Source organism: Schistocerca nitens, unplaced genomic scaffold (assembly GCF_023898315.1).
Source record: "Schistocerca nitens isolate TAMUIC-IGC-003100 unplaced genomic scaffold, iqSchNite1.1 HiC_scaffold_249, whole genome shotgun sequence".
Classification (NCBI taxonomy): domain Eukaryota; kingdom Metazoa; phylum Arthropoda; class Insecta; order Orthoptera; family Acrididae; genus Schistocerca; species Schistocerca nitens.
Window position 1 is genome coordinate 16,342 of NW_026045790.1, and position 13,401 is coordinate 29,742.

Below are 13,401 nucleotides of genomic sequence, written 5' to 3' on the forward strand. Positions count from 1 at the left end.
TCCGGAATACGACGGGGCTTATTGTTTTGGATGCTTTGTCGAACCTCCTGTGTCTTCTGTCCTTGTTTCCATGGCACGCCACAGCGCTGCTCTAGTAGCTCCCAACGGCCGCCCACGGCGTCTCGGACACGCCGGTCAGGCCCGCGCCCGTCTCGCAGATGTTTGTCGTGCTTGTGCCGTCATATGGACCGCGACCCGAGCGGCAGCGAGCGGCAGTCGAGCAAAGTCGAGACAAGTCGGGACGGAAGGGGAGGGGACAGGCGAGAGTGCACCGCGCAAATTACGCAAATATCTGAAAAGCGCGGCGCGGCGTGTGTCAGGCAGGTGAGAAAGCTTCCGTCGGTCCAGCAGGACACTGCCACACCCCGCGCGGTCCCCCCGCCGCCCGGCCACGCGCAAGCCCCACAAGATGCGTCGCCCGCGAGTGTCGGAGGCCGCACGCACCAACCAAACGAATGATAGACAGGCGGTGCAACGAGCAGCTGTGCTGTGTTGTGCGTCTCACCCACGTGGCGGCGCGCCGCACTGCGCGTCGCCTTCGAGGTGGAAGGACGTGCTTTGCGTCAAATGTGCCACGGAAAACGGCGATTGCGTGTGTTGGGAGAAGGGGCGAATGCTTCTTCTGCCGTGCGGCTACGTTATAAGGACGCCAACGGCCATACCATGTTGAATACACCGGTTCTCGTCCGATCACCGAAGTTAAGCAACATCGGGCCCGGTTAGTACTTGGATGGGTGACCGCCTGGGAACACCGGGTGCTGTTGGCTCTATCTCATTTTTTAACTTTTACGTCGCCACACCTGCGAGGCCTCTTTTTCATACTAACTTTCAGGTGTGACAAAGATGCTTCCACAAGCATTTTAAAGTACTGTATCAAACGTAAGATACGAAACTACAGTAATGAACTCAGTTTGAGCAAGAATGCGCGAAACAAGAGTGCTAGAACGCCTCGAAAATAACAACACACTACGAATCGACAGATGAGTTCTGAAATACGTCAGGGCCTACTGTTTAGTAGCAGTGGTAAATTCCACAAAGTAAATAAATAAACAAAAAGGAAGGAAAAAAAAAAAAAAATCTGCCGTTCTCGTCCGATCACCGAAGTCAAGCAACAACGTTAGTACTCGGATCGGTGACCGCCTGGGAACTCTGGCTGCCTTCATTTTTTGCTTTTTAGTCGCTACCCCTGCCAGCCCTCTTTTCATGCTGCCTTTGCGATGTGACAAAGATGTTTCCACAGTGATTTAAAACTGTTGTATTAAGCATAAGGTACGATGTTAAGAAACTCAGTTTGAAGAAGAGTGTGCCTAGGAAGATTTCCAAAGTGTCTCTGGAAATAACAAAACAGTATGAAACGGCGAAAGTGTTCCGGAATACGACGGGGCTTATTGTTTTGGATGCTTTGTCGAACCTCCTGTGTCTTCTGTCCTTGTTTCCATGGCACGCCACAGCGCTGCTCTAGTAGCTCCCAACGGCCGCCCACGGCGTCTCGGACACGCCGGTCAGGCCCGCGCCCGTCTCGCAGATGTTTGTCGTGCTTGTGCCGTCATATGGACCGCGACCCGAGCGGCAGCGAGCGGCAGTCGAGCAAAGTCGAGACAAGTCGGGACGGAAGGGGAGGGGACAGGCGAGAGTGCACCGCGCAAATTACGCAAATATCTGAAAAGCGCGGCGCGGCGTGTGTCAGGCAGGTGAGAAAGCTTCCGTCGGTCCAGCAGGACACTGCCACACCCCGCGCGGTCCCCCCGCCGCCCGGCCACGCGCAAGCCCCACAAGATGCGTCGCCCGCGAGTGTCGGAGGCCGCACGCACCAACCAAACGAATGATAGACAGGCGGTGCAACGAGCAGCTGTGCTGTGTTGTGCGTCTCACCCACGTGGCGGCGCGCCGCACTGCGCGTCGCCTTCGAGGTGGAAGGACGTGCTTTGCGTCAAATGTGCCACGGAAAACGGCGATTGCGTGTGTTGGGAGAAGGGGCGAATGCTTCTTCTGCCGTGCGGCTACGTTATAAGGACGCCAACGGCCATACCATGTTGAATACACCGGTTCTCGTCCGATCACCGAAGTTAAGCAACATCGGGCCCGGTTAGTACTTGGATGGGTGACCGCCTGGGAACACCGGGTGCTGTTGGCTCTATCTCATTTTTTAACTTTTACGTCGCCACACCTGCGAGGCCTCTTTTTCATACTAACTTTCAGGTGTGACAAAGATGCTTCCACAAGCATTTTAAAGTACTGTATCAAACGTAAGATACGAAACTACAGTAATGAACTCAGTTTGAGCAAGAATGCGCGAAACAAGAGTGCTAGAACGCCTCGAAAATAACAACACACTACGAATCGACAGATGAGTTCTGAAATACGTCAGGGCCTACTGTTTAGTAGCAGTGGTAAATTCCACAAAGTAAATAAATAAACAAAAAGGAAGGAAAAAAAAAAAAAAATCTGCCGTTCTCGTCCGATCACCGAAGTCAAGCAACAACGTTAGTACTCGGATCGGTGACCGCCTGGGAACTCTGGCTGCCTTCATTTTTTGCTTTTTAGTCGCTACCCCTGCCAGCCCTCTTTTCATGCTGCCTTTGCGATGTGACAAAGATGTTTCCACAGTGATTTAAAACTGTTGTATTAAGCATAAGGTACGATGTTAAGAAACTCAGTTTGAAGAAGAGTGTGCCTAGGAAGATTTCCAAAGTGTCTCTGGAAATAACAAAACAGTATGAAACGGCGAAAGTGTTCCGGAATACGACGGGGCTTATTGTTTTGGATGCTTTGTCGAACCTCCTGTGTCTTCTGTCCTTGTTTCCATGGCACGCCACAGCGCTGCTCTAGTAGCTCCCAACGGCCGCCCACGGCGTCTCGGACACGCCGGTCAGGCCCGCGCCCGTCTCGCAGATGTTTGTCGTGCTTGTGCCGTCATATGGACCGCGACCCGAGCGGCAGCGAGCGGCAGTCGAGCAAAGTCGAGACAAGTCGGGACGGAAGGGGAGGGGACAGGCGAGAGTGCACCGCGCAAATTACGCAAATATCTGAAAAGCGCGGCGCGGCGTGTGTCAGGCAGGTGAGAAAGCTTCCGTCGGTCCAGCAGGACACTGCCACACCCCGCGCGGTCCCCCCGCCGCCCGGCCACGCGCAAGCCCCACAAGATGCGTCGCCCGCGAGTGTCGGAGGCCGCACGCACCAACCAAACGAATGATAGACAGGCGGTGCAACGAGCAGCTGTGCTGTGTTGTGCGTCTCACCCACGTGGCGGCGCGCCGCACTGCGCGTCGCCTTCGAGGTGGAAGGACGTGCTTTGCGTCAAATGTGCCACGGAAAACGGCGATTGCGTGTGTTGGGAGAAGGGGCGAATGCTTCTTCTGCCGTGCGGCTACGTTATAAGGACGCCAACGGCCATACCATGTTGAATACACCGGTTCTCGTCCGATCACCGAAGTTAAGCAACATCGGGCCCGGTTAGTACTTGGATGGGTGACCGCCTGGGAACACCGGGTGCTGTTGGCTCTATCTCATTTTTTAACTTTTACGTCGCCACACACCTGCGAGGCCTCTTTTTCATACTAACTTTCAGGTGTGACAAAGATGCTTCCACAAGCATTTTAAAGTACTGTATCAAACGTAAGATACGAAACTACAGTAATGAACTCAGTTTGAGCAAGAATGCGCGAAACAAGAGTGCTAGAACGCCTCGAAAATAACAACACACTACGAATCGACAGATGAGTTCTGAAATACGTCAGGGCCTACTGTTTAGTAGCAGTGGTAAATTCCACAAAGTAAATAAATAAACAAAAAGGAAGGAAAAAAAAAAAAAAATCTGCCGTTCTCGTCCGATCACCGAAGTCAAGCAACAACGTTAGTACTCGGATCGGTGACCGCCTGGGAACTCTGGCTGCCTTCATTTTTTGCTTTTTAGTCGCTACCCCTGCCAGCCCTCTTTTCATGCTGCCTTTGCGATGTGACAAAGATGTTTCCACAGTGATTTAAAACTGTTGTATTAAGCATAAGGTACGATGTTAAGAAACTCAGTTTGAAGAAGAGTGTGCCTAGGAAGATTTCCAAAGTGTCTCTGGAAATAACAAAACAGTATGAAACGGCGAAAGTGTTCCGGAATACGACGGGGCTTATTGTTTTGGATGCTTTGTCGAACCTCCTGTGTCTTCTGTCCTTGTTTCCATGGCACGCCACAGCGCTGCTCTAGTAGCTCCCAACGGCCGCCCACGGCGTCTCGGACACGCCGGTCAGGCCCGCGCCCGTCTCGCAGATGTTTGTCGTGCTTGTGCCGTCATATGGACCGCGACCCGAGCGGCAGCGAGCGGCAGTCGAGCAAAGTCGAGACAAGTCGGGACGGAAGGGGAGGGGACAGGCGAGAGTGCACCGCGCAAATTACGCAAATATCTGAAAAGCGCGGCGCGGCGTGTGTCAGGCAGGTGAGAAAGCTTCCGTCGGTCCAGCAGGACACTGCCACACCCCGCGCGGTCCCCCCGCCGCCCGGCCACGCGCAAGCCCCACAAGATGCGTCGCCCGCGAGTGTCGGAGGCCGCACGCACCAACCAAACGAATGATAGACAGGCGGTGCAACGAGCAGCTGTGCTGTGTTGTGCGTCTCACCCACGTGGCGGCGCGCCGCACTGCGCGTCGCCTTCGAGGTGGAAGGACGTGCTTTGCGTCAAATGTGCCACGGAAAACGGCGATTGCGTGTGTTGGGAGAAGGGGCGAATGCTTCTTCTGCCGTGCGGCTACGTTATAAGGACGCCAACGGCCATACCATGTTGAATACACCGGTTCTCGTCCGATCACCGAAGTTAAGCAACATCGGGCCCGGTTAGTACTTGGATGGGTGACCGCCTGGGAACACCGGGTGCTGTTGGCTCTATCTCATTTTTTAACTTTTACGTCGCCACACCTGCGAGGCCTCTTTTTCATACTAACTTTCAGGTGTGACAAAGATGCTTCCACAAGCATTTTAAAGTACTGTATCAAACGTAAGATACGAAACTACAGTAATGAACTCAGTTTGAGCAAGAATGCGCGAAACAAGAGTGCTAGAACGCCTCGAAAATAACAACACACTACGAATCGACAGATGAGTTCTGAAATACGTCAGGGCCTACTGTTTAGTAGCAGTGGTAAATTCCACAAAGTAAATAAATAAACAAAAAGGAAGGAAAAAAAAAAAAAAATCTGCCGTTCTCGTCCGATCACCGAAGTCAAGCAACAACGTTAGTACTCGGATCGGTGACCGCCTGGGAACTCTGGCTGCCTTCATTTTTTGCTTTTTAGTCGCTACCCCTGCCAGCCCTCTTTTCATGCTGCCTTTGCGATGTGACAAAGATGTTTCCACAGTGATTTAAAACTGTTGTATTAAGCATAAGGTACGATGTTAAGAAACTCAGTTTGAAGAAGAGTGTGCCTAGGAAGATTTCCAAAGTGTCTCTGGAAATAACAAAACAGTATGAAACGGCGAAAGTGTTCCGGAATACGACGGGGCTTATTGTTTTGGATGCTTTGTCGAACCTCCTGTGTCTTCTGTCCTTGTTTCCATGGCACGCCACAGCGCTGCTCTAGTAGCTCCCAACGGCCGCCCACGGCGTCTCGGACACGCCGGTCAGGCCCGCGCCCGTCTCGCAGATGTTTGTCGTGCTTGTGCCGTCATATGGACCGCGACCCGAGCGGCAGCGAGCGGCAGTCGAGCAAAGTCGAGACAAGTCGGGACGGAAGGGGAGGGGACAGGCGAGAGTGCACCGCGCAAATTACGCAAATATCTGAAAAGCGCGGCGCGGCGTGTGTCAGGCAGGTGAGAAAGCTTCCGTCGGTCCAGCAGGACACTGCCACACCCCGCGCGGTCCCCCCGCCGCCCGGCCACGCGCAAGCCCCACAAGATGCGTCGCCCGCGAGTGTCGGAGGCCGCACGCACCAACCAAACGAATGATAGACAGGCGGTGCAACGAGCAGCTGTGCTGTGTTGTGCGTCTCACCCACGTGGCGGCGCGCCGCACTGCGCGTCGCCTTCGAGGTGGAAGGACGTGCTTTGCGTCAAATGTGCCACGGAAAACGGCGATTGCGTGTGTTGGGAGAAGGGGCGAATGCTTCTTCTGCCGTGCGGCTACGTTATAAGGACGCCAACGGCCATACCATGTTGAATACACCGGTTCTCGTCCGATCACCGAAGTTAAGCAACATCGGGCCCGGTTAGTACTTGGATGGGTGACCGCCTGGGAACACCGGGTGCTGTTGGCTCTATCTCATTTTTTAACTTTTACGTCGCCACACCTGCGAGGCCTCTTTTTCATACTAACTTTCAGGTGTGACAAAGATGCTTCCACAAGCATTTTAAAGTACTGTATCAAACGTAAGATACGAAACTACAGTAATGAACTCAGTTTGAGCAAGAATGCGCGAAACAAGAGTGCTAGAACGCCTCGAAAATAACAACACACTACGAATCGACAGATGAGTTCTGAAATACGTCAGGGCCTACTGTTTAGTAGCAGTGGTAAATTCCACAAAGTAAATAAATAAACAAAAAGGAAGGAAAAAAAAAAAAAAATCTGCCGTTCTCGTCCGATCACCGAAGTCAAGCAACAACGTTAGTACTCGGATCGGTGACCGCCTGGGAACTCTGGCTGCCTTCATTTTTTGCTTTTTAGTCGCTACCCCTGCCAGCCCTCTTTTCATGCTGCCTTTGCGATGTGACAAAGATGTTTCCACAGTGATTTAAAACTGTTGTATTAAGCATAAGGTACGATGTTAAGAAACTCAGTTTGAAGAAGAGTGTGCCTAGGAAGATTTCCAAAGTGTCTCTGGAAATAACAAAACAGTATGAAACGGCGAAAGTGTTCCGGAATACGACGGGGCTTATTGTTTTGGATGCTTTGTCGAACCTCCTGTGTCTTCTGTCCTTGTTTCCATGGCACGCCACAGCGCTGCTCTAGTAGCTCCCAACGGCCGCCCACGGCGTCTCGGACACGCCGGTCAGGCCCGCGCCCGTCTCGCAGATGTTTGTCGTGCTTGTGCCGTCATATGGACCGCGACCCGAGCGGCAGCGAGCGGCAGTCGAGCAAAGTCGAGACAAGTCGGGACGGAAGGGGAGGGGACAGGCGAGAGTGCACCGCGCAAATTACGCAAATATCTGAAAAGCGCGGCGCGGCGTGTGTCAGGCAGGTGAGAAAGCTTCCGTCGGTCCAGCAGGACACTGCCACACCCCGCGCGGTCCCCCCGCCGCCCGGCCACGCGCAAGCCCCACAAGATGCGTCGCCCGCGAGTGTCGGAGGCCGCACGCACCAACCAAACGAATGATAGACAGGCGGTGCAACGAGCAGCTGTGCTGTGTTGTGCGTCTCACCCACGTGGCGGCGCGCCGCACTGCGCGTCGCCTTCGAGGTGGAAGGACGTGCTTTGCGTCAAATGTGCCACGGAAAACGGCGATTGCGTGTGTTGGGAGAAGGGGCGAATGCTTCTTCTGCCGTGCGGCTACGTTATAAGGACGCCAACGGCCATACCATGTTGAATACACCGGTTCTCGTCCGATCACCGAAGTTAAGCAACATCGGGCCCGGTTAGTACTTGGATGGGTGACCGCCTGGGAACACCGGGTGCTGTTGGCTCTATCTCATTTTTTAACTTTTACGTCGCCACACCTGCGAGGCCTCTTTTTCATACTAACTTTCAGGTGTGACAAAGATGCTTCCACAAGCATTTTAAAGTACTGTATCAAACGTAAGATACGAAACTACAGTAATGAACTCAGTTTGAGCAAGAATGCGCGAAACAAGAGTGCTAGAACGCCTCGAAAATAACAACACACTACGAATCGACAGATGAGTTCTGAAATACGTCAGGGCCTACTGTTTAGTAGCAGTGGTAAATTCCACAAAGTAAATAAATAAACAAAAAGGAAGGAAAAAAAAAAAAAAATCTGCCGTTCTCGTCCGATCACCGAAGTCAAGCAACAACGTTAGTACTCGGATCGGTGACCGCCTGGGAACTCTGGCTGCCTTCATTTTTTGCTTTTTAGTCGCTACCCCTGCCAGCCCTCTTTTCATGCTGCCTTTGCGATGTGACAAAGATGTTTCCACAGTGATTTAAAACTGTTGTATTAAGCATAAGGTACGATGTTAAGAAACTCAGTTTGAAGAAGAGTGTGCCTAGGAAGATTTCCAAAGTGTCTCTGGAAATAACAAAACAGTATGAAACGGCGAAAGTGTTCCGGAATACGACGGGGCTTATTGTTTTGGATGCTTTGTCGAACCTCCTGTGTCTTCTGTCCTTGTTTCCATGGCACGCCACAGCGCTGCTCTAGTAGCTCCCAACGGCCGCCCACGGCGTCTCGGACACGCCGGTCAGGCCCGCGCCCGTCTCGCAGATGTTTGTCGTGCTTGTGCCGTCATATGGACCGCGACCCGAGCGGCAGCGAGCGGCAGTCGAGCAAAGTCGAGACAAGTCGGGACGGAAGGGGAGGGGACAGGCGAGAGTGCACCGCGCAAATTACGCAAATATCTGAAAAGCGCGGCGCGGCGTGTGTCAGGCAGGTGAGAAAGCTTCCGTCGGTCCAGCAGGACACTGCCACACCCCGCGCGGTCCCCCCGCCGCCCGGCCACGCGCAAGCCCCACAAGATGCGTCGCCCGCGAGTGTCGGAGGCCGCACGCACCAACCAAACGAATGATAGACAGGCGGTGCAACGAGCAGCTGTGCTGTGTTGTGCGTCTCACCCACGTGGCGGCGCGCCGCACTGCGCGTCGCCTTCGAGGTGGAAGGACGTGCTTTGCGTCAAATGTGCCACGGAAAACGGCGATTGCGTGTGTTGGGAGAAGGGGCGAATGCTTCTTCTGCCGTGCGGCTACGTTATAAGGACGCCAACGGCCATACCATGTTGAATACACCGGTTCTCGTCCGATCACCGAAGTTAAGCAACATCGGGCCCGGTTAGTACTTGGATGGGTGACCGCCTGGGAACACCGGGTGCTGTTGGCTCTATCTCATTTTTTAACTTTTACGTCGCCACACCTGCGAGGCCTCTTTTTCATACTAACTTTCAGGTGTGACAAAGATGCTTCCACAAGCATTTTAAAGTACTGTATCAAACGTAAGATACGAAACTACAGTAATGAACTCAGTTTGAGCAAGAATGCGCGAAACAAGAGTGCTAGAACGCCTCGAAAATAACAACACACTACGAATCGACAGATGAGTTCTGAAATACGTCAGGGCCTACTGTTTAGTAGCAGTGGTAAATTCCACAAAGTAAATAAATAAACAAAAAGGAAGGAAAAAAAAAAAAAAATCTGCCGTTCTCGTCCGATCACCGAAGTCAAGCAACAACGTTAGTACTCGGATCGGTGACCGCCTGGGAACTCTGGCTGCCTTCATTTTTTGCTTTTTAGTCGCTACCCCTGCCAGCCCTCTTTTCATGCTGCCTTTGCGATGTGACAAAGATGTTTCCACAGTGATTTAAAACTGTTGTATTAAGCATAAGGTACGATGTTAAGAAACTCAGTTTGAAGAAGAGTGTGCCTAGGAAGATTTCCAAAGTGTCTCTGGAAATAACAAAACAGTATGAAACGGCGAAAGTGTTCCGGAATACGACGGGGCTTATTGTTTTGGATGCTTTGTCGAACCTCCTGTGTCTTCTGTCCTTGTTTCCATGGCACGCCACAGCGCTGCTCTAGTAGCTCCCAACGGCCGCCCACGGCGTCTCGGACACGCCGGTCAGGCCCGCGCCCGTCTCGCAGATGTTTGTCGTGCTTGTGCCGTCATATGGACCGCGACCCGAGCGGCAGCGAGCGGCAGTCGAGCAAAGTCGAGACAAGTCGGGACGGAAGGGGAGGGGACAGGCGAGAGTGCACCGCGCAAATTACGCAAATATCTGAAAAGCGCGGCGCGGCGTGTGTCAGGCAGGTGAGAAAGCTTCCGTCGGTCCAGCAGGACACTGCCACACCCCGCGCGGTCCCCCCGCCGCCCGGCCACGCGCAAGCCCCACAAGATGCGTCGCCCGCGAGTGTCGGAGGCCGCACGCACCAACCAAACGAATGATAGACAGGCGGTGCAACGAGCAGCTGTGCTGTGTTGTGCGTCTCACCCACGTGGCGGCGCGCCGCACTGCGCGTCGCCTTCGAGGTGGAAGGACGTGCTTTGCGTCAAATGTGCCACGGAAAACGGCGATTGCGTGTGTTGGGAGAAGGGGCGAATGCTTCTTCTGCCGTGCGGCTACGTTATAAGGACGCCAACGGCCATACCATGTTGAATACACCGGTTCTCGTCCGATCACCGAAGTTAAGCAACATCGGGCCCGGTTAGTACTTGGATGGGTGACCGCCTGGGAACACCGGGTGCTGTTGGCTCTATCTCATTTTTTAACTTTTACGTCGCCACACCTGCGAGGCCTCTTTTTCATACTAACTTTCAGGTGTGACAAAGATGCTTCCACAAGCATTTTAAAGTACTGTATCAAACGTAAGATACGAAACTACAGTAATGAACTCAGTTTGAGCAAGAATGCGCGAAACAAGAGTGCTAGAACGCCTCGAAAATAACAACACACTACGAATCGACAGATGAGTTCTGAAATACGTCAGGGCCTACTGTTTAGTAGCAGTGGTAAATTCCACAAAGTAAATAAATAAACAAAAAGGAAGGAAAAAAAAAAAAAATCTGCCGTTCTCGTCCGATCACCGAAGTCAAGCAACAACGTTAGTACTCGGATCGGTGACCGCCTGGGAACTCTGGCTGCCTTCATTTTTTGCTTTTTAGTCGCTACCCCTGCCAGCCCTCTTTTCATGCTGCCTTTGCGATGTGACAAAGATGTTTCCACAGTGATTTAAAACTGTTGTATTAAGCATAAGGTACGATGTTAAGAAACTCAGTTTGAAGAAGAGTGTGCCTAGGAAGATTTCCAAAGTGTCTCTGGAAATAACAAAACAGTATGAAACGGCGAAAGTGTTCCGGAATACGACGGGGCTTATTGTTTTGGATGCTTTGTCGAACCTCCTGTGTCTTCTGTCCTTGTTTCCATGGCACGCCACAGCGCTGCTCTAGTAGCTCCCAACGGCCGCCCACGGCGTCTCGGACACGCCGGTCAGGCCCGCGCCCGTCTCGCAGATGTTTGTCGTGCTTGTGCCGTCATATGGACCGCGACCCGAGCGGCAGCGAGCGGCAGTCGAGCAAAGTCGAGACAAGTCGGGACGGAAGGGGAGGGGACAGGCGAGAGTGCACCGCGCAAATTACGCAAATATCTGAAAAGCGCGGCGCGGCGTGTGTCAGGCAGGTGAGAAAGCTTCCGTCGGTCCAGCAGGACACTGCCACACCCCGCGCGGTCCCCCCGCCGCCCGGCCACGCGCAAGCCCCACAAGATGCGTCGCCCGCGAGTGTCGGAGGCCGCACGCACCAACCAAACGAATGATAGACAGGCGGTGCAACGAGCAGCTGTGCTGTGTTGTGCGTCTCACCCACGTGGCGGCGCGCCGCACTGCGCGTCGCCTTCGAGGTGGAAGGACGTGCTTTGCGTCAAATGTGCCACGGAAAACGGCGATTGCGTGTGTTGGGAGAAGGGGCGAATGCTTCTTCTGCCGTGCGGCTACGTTATAAGGACGCCAACGGCCATACCATGTTGAATACACCGGTTCTCGTCCGATCACCGAAGTTAAGCAACATCGGGCCCGGTTAGTACTTGGATGGGTGACCGCCTGGGAACACCGGGTGCTGTTGGCTCTATCTCATTTTTTAACTTTTACGTCGCCACACCTGCGAGGCCTCTTTTTCATACTAACTTTCAGGTGTGACAAAGATGCTTCCACAAGCATTTTAAAGTACTGTATCAAACGTAAGATACGAAACTACAGTAATGAACTCAGTTTGAGCAAGAATGCGCGAAACAAGAGTGCTAGAACGCCTCGAAAATAACAACACACTACGAATCGACAGATGAGTTCTGAAATACGTCAGGGCCTACTGTTTAGTAGCAGTGGTAAATTCCACAAAGTAAATAAATAAACAAAAAGGAAGGAAAAAAAAAAAAAATCTGCCGTTCTCGTCCGATCACCGAAGTCAAGCAACAACGTTAGTACTCGGATCGGTGACCGCCTGGGAACTCTGGCTGCCTTCATTTTTTGCTTTTTAGTCGCTACCCCTGCCAGCCCTCTTTTCATGCTGCCTTTGCGATGTGACAAAGATGTTTCCACAGTGATTTAAAACTGTTGTATTAAGCATAAGGTACGATGTTAAGAAACTCAGTTTGAAGAAGAGTGTGCCTAGGAAGATTTCCAAAGTGTCTCTGGAAATAACAAAACAGTATGAAACGGCGAAAGTGTTCCGGAATACGACGGGGCTTATTGTTTTGGATGCTTTGTCGAACCTCCTGTGTCTTCTGTCCTTGTTTCCATGGCACGCCACAGCGCTGCTCTAGTAGCTCCCAACGGCCGCCCACGGCGTCTCGGACACGCCGGTCAGGCCCGCGCCCGTCTCGCAGATGTTTGTCGTGCTTGTGCCGTCATATGGACCGCGACCCGAGCGGCAGCGAGCGGCAGTCGAGCAAAGTCGAGACAAGTCGGGACGGAAGGGGAGGGGACAGGCGAGAGTGCACCGCGCAAATTACGCAAATATCTGAAAAGCGCGGCGCGGCGTGTGTCAGGCAGGTGAGAAAGCTTCCGTCGGTCCAGCAGGACACTGCCACACCCCGCGCGGTCCCCCCGCCGCCCGGCCACGCGCAAGCCCCACAAGATGCGTCGCCCGCGAGTGTCGGAGGCCGCACGCACCAACCAAACGAATGATAGACAGGCGGTGCAACGAGCAGCTGTGCTGTGTTGTGCGTCTCACCCACGTGGCGGCGCGCCGCACTGCGCGTCGCCTTCGAGGTGGAAGGACGTGCTTTGCGTCAAATGTGCCACGGAAAACGGCGATTGCGTGTGTTGGGAGAAGGGGCGAATGCTTCTTCTGCCGTGCGGCTACGTTATAAGGACGCCAACGGCCATACCATGTTGAATACACCGGTTCTCGTCCGATCACCGAAGTTAAGCAACATCGGGCCCGGTTAGTACTTGGATGGGTGACCGCCTGGGAACACCGGGTGCTGTTGGCTCTATCTCATTTTTTAACTTTTACGTCGCCACACCTGCGAGGCCTCTTTTTCATACTAACTTTCAGGTGTGACAAAGATGCTTCCACAAGCATTTTAAAGTACTGTATCAAACGTAAGATACGAAACTACAGTAATGAACTCAGTTTGAGCAAGAATGCGCGAAACAAGAGTGCTAGAACGCCTCGAAAATAACAACACACTACGAATCGACAGATGAGTTCTGAAATACGTCAGGGCCTACTGTTTAGTAGCAGTGGTAAATTCCACAAAGTAAATAAATAAACAAAAAGGAAGGAAAAAAAAAAAAAATCTGCCGTTCTCGTCCGATCAC

The 13,401-nt window shown here is 52.9% G+C and overlaps 10 non-coding genes across 10 annotated transcripts; all 10 read left to right on the forward strand.

Moving 5' to 3' along the window:
- The first annotated feature begins 648 nt into the window (after positions 1-648).
- Positions 649-767, forward strand: LOC126223040 (5S ribosomal RNA). The gene has a single exon (XR_007543487.1). It is a non-coding gene; the product is annotated as a 5S ribosomal RNA (ribosomal RNA).
- A 1,248-nt stretch (positions 768-2,015) lies between these two features.
- LOC126223041 (5S ribosomal RNA) lies at positions 2,016-2,134 on the forward strand. The gene has a single exon (XR_007543488.1). It is a non-coding gene; the product is annotated as a 5S ribosomal RNA (ribosomal RNA).
- Positions 2,135-3,382: 1,248 nt separating this feature from the next.
- LOC126223043 (5S ribosomal RNA) lies at positions 3,383-3,501 on the forward strand. Its single transcript, XR_007543489.1, has one exon. It is a non-coding gene; the product is annotated as a 5S ribosomal RNA (ribosomal RNA).
- A 1,250-nt stretch (positions 3,502-4,751) lies between these two features.
- Positions 4,752-4,870, forward strand: LOC126223044 (5S ribosomal RNA). Its single transcript, XR_007543490.1, has one exon. It is a non-coding gene; the product is annotated as a 5S ribosomal RNA (ribosomal RNA).
- Positions 4,871-6,118: 1,248 nt separating this feature from the next.
- Positions 6,119-6,237, forward strand: LOC126223045 (5S ribosomal RNA). The gene has a single exon (XR_007543491.1). It is a non-coding gene; the product is annotated as a 5S ribosomal RNA (ribosomal RNA).
- A 1,248-nt stretch (positions 6,238-7,485) lies between these two features.
- On the forward strand, positions 7,486-7,604 carry LOC126223047 (5S ribosomal RNA). Its single transcript, XR_007543493.1, has one exon. It is a non-coding gene; the product is annotated as a 5S ribosomal RNA (ribosomal RNA).
- A 1,248-nt stretch (positions 7,605-8,852) lies between these two features.
- Positions 8,853-8,971, forward strand: LOC126223048 (5S ribosomal RNA). The gene has a single exon (XR_007543494.1). It is a non-coding gene; the product is annotated as a 5S ribosomal RNA (ribosomal RNA).
- A 1,248-nt stretch (positions 8,972-10,219) lies between these two features.
- Positions 10,220-10,338, forward strand: LOC126223049 (5S ribosomal RNA). The gene has a single exon (XR_007543495.1). It is a non-coding gene; the product is annotated as a 5S ribosomal RNA (ribosomal RNA).
- Positions 10,339-11,585: 1,247 nt separating this feature from the next.
- LOC126223050 (5S ribosomal RNA) lies at positions 11,586-11,704 on the forward strand. Its single transcript, XR_007543496.1, has one exon. It is a non-coding gene; the product is annotated as a 5S ribosomal RNA (ribosomal RNA).
- Positions 11,705-12,951: 1,247 nt separating this feature from the next.
- Positions 12,952-13,070, forward strand: LOC126223051 (5S ribosomal RNA). Its single transcript, XR_007543497.1, has one exon. It is a non-coding gene; the product is annotated as a 5S ribosomal RNA (ribosomal RNA).
- The last annotated feature ends 331 nt before the right edge of the window (positions 13,071-13,401 follow it).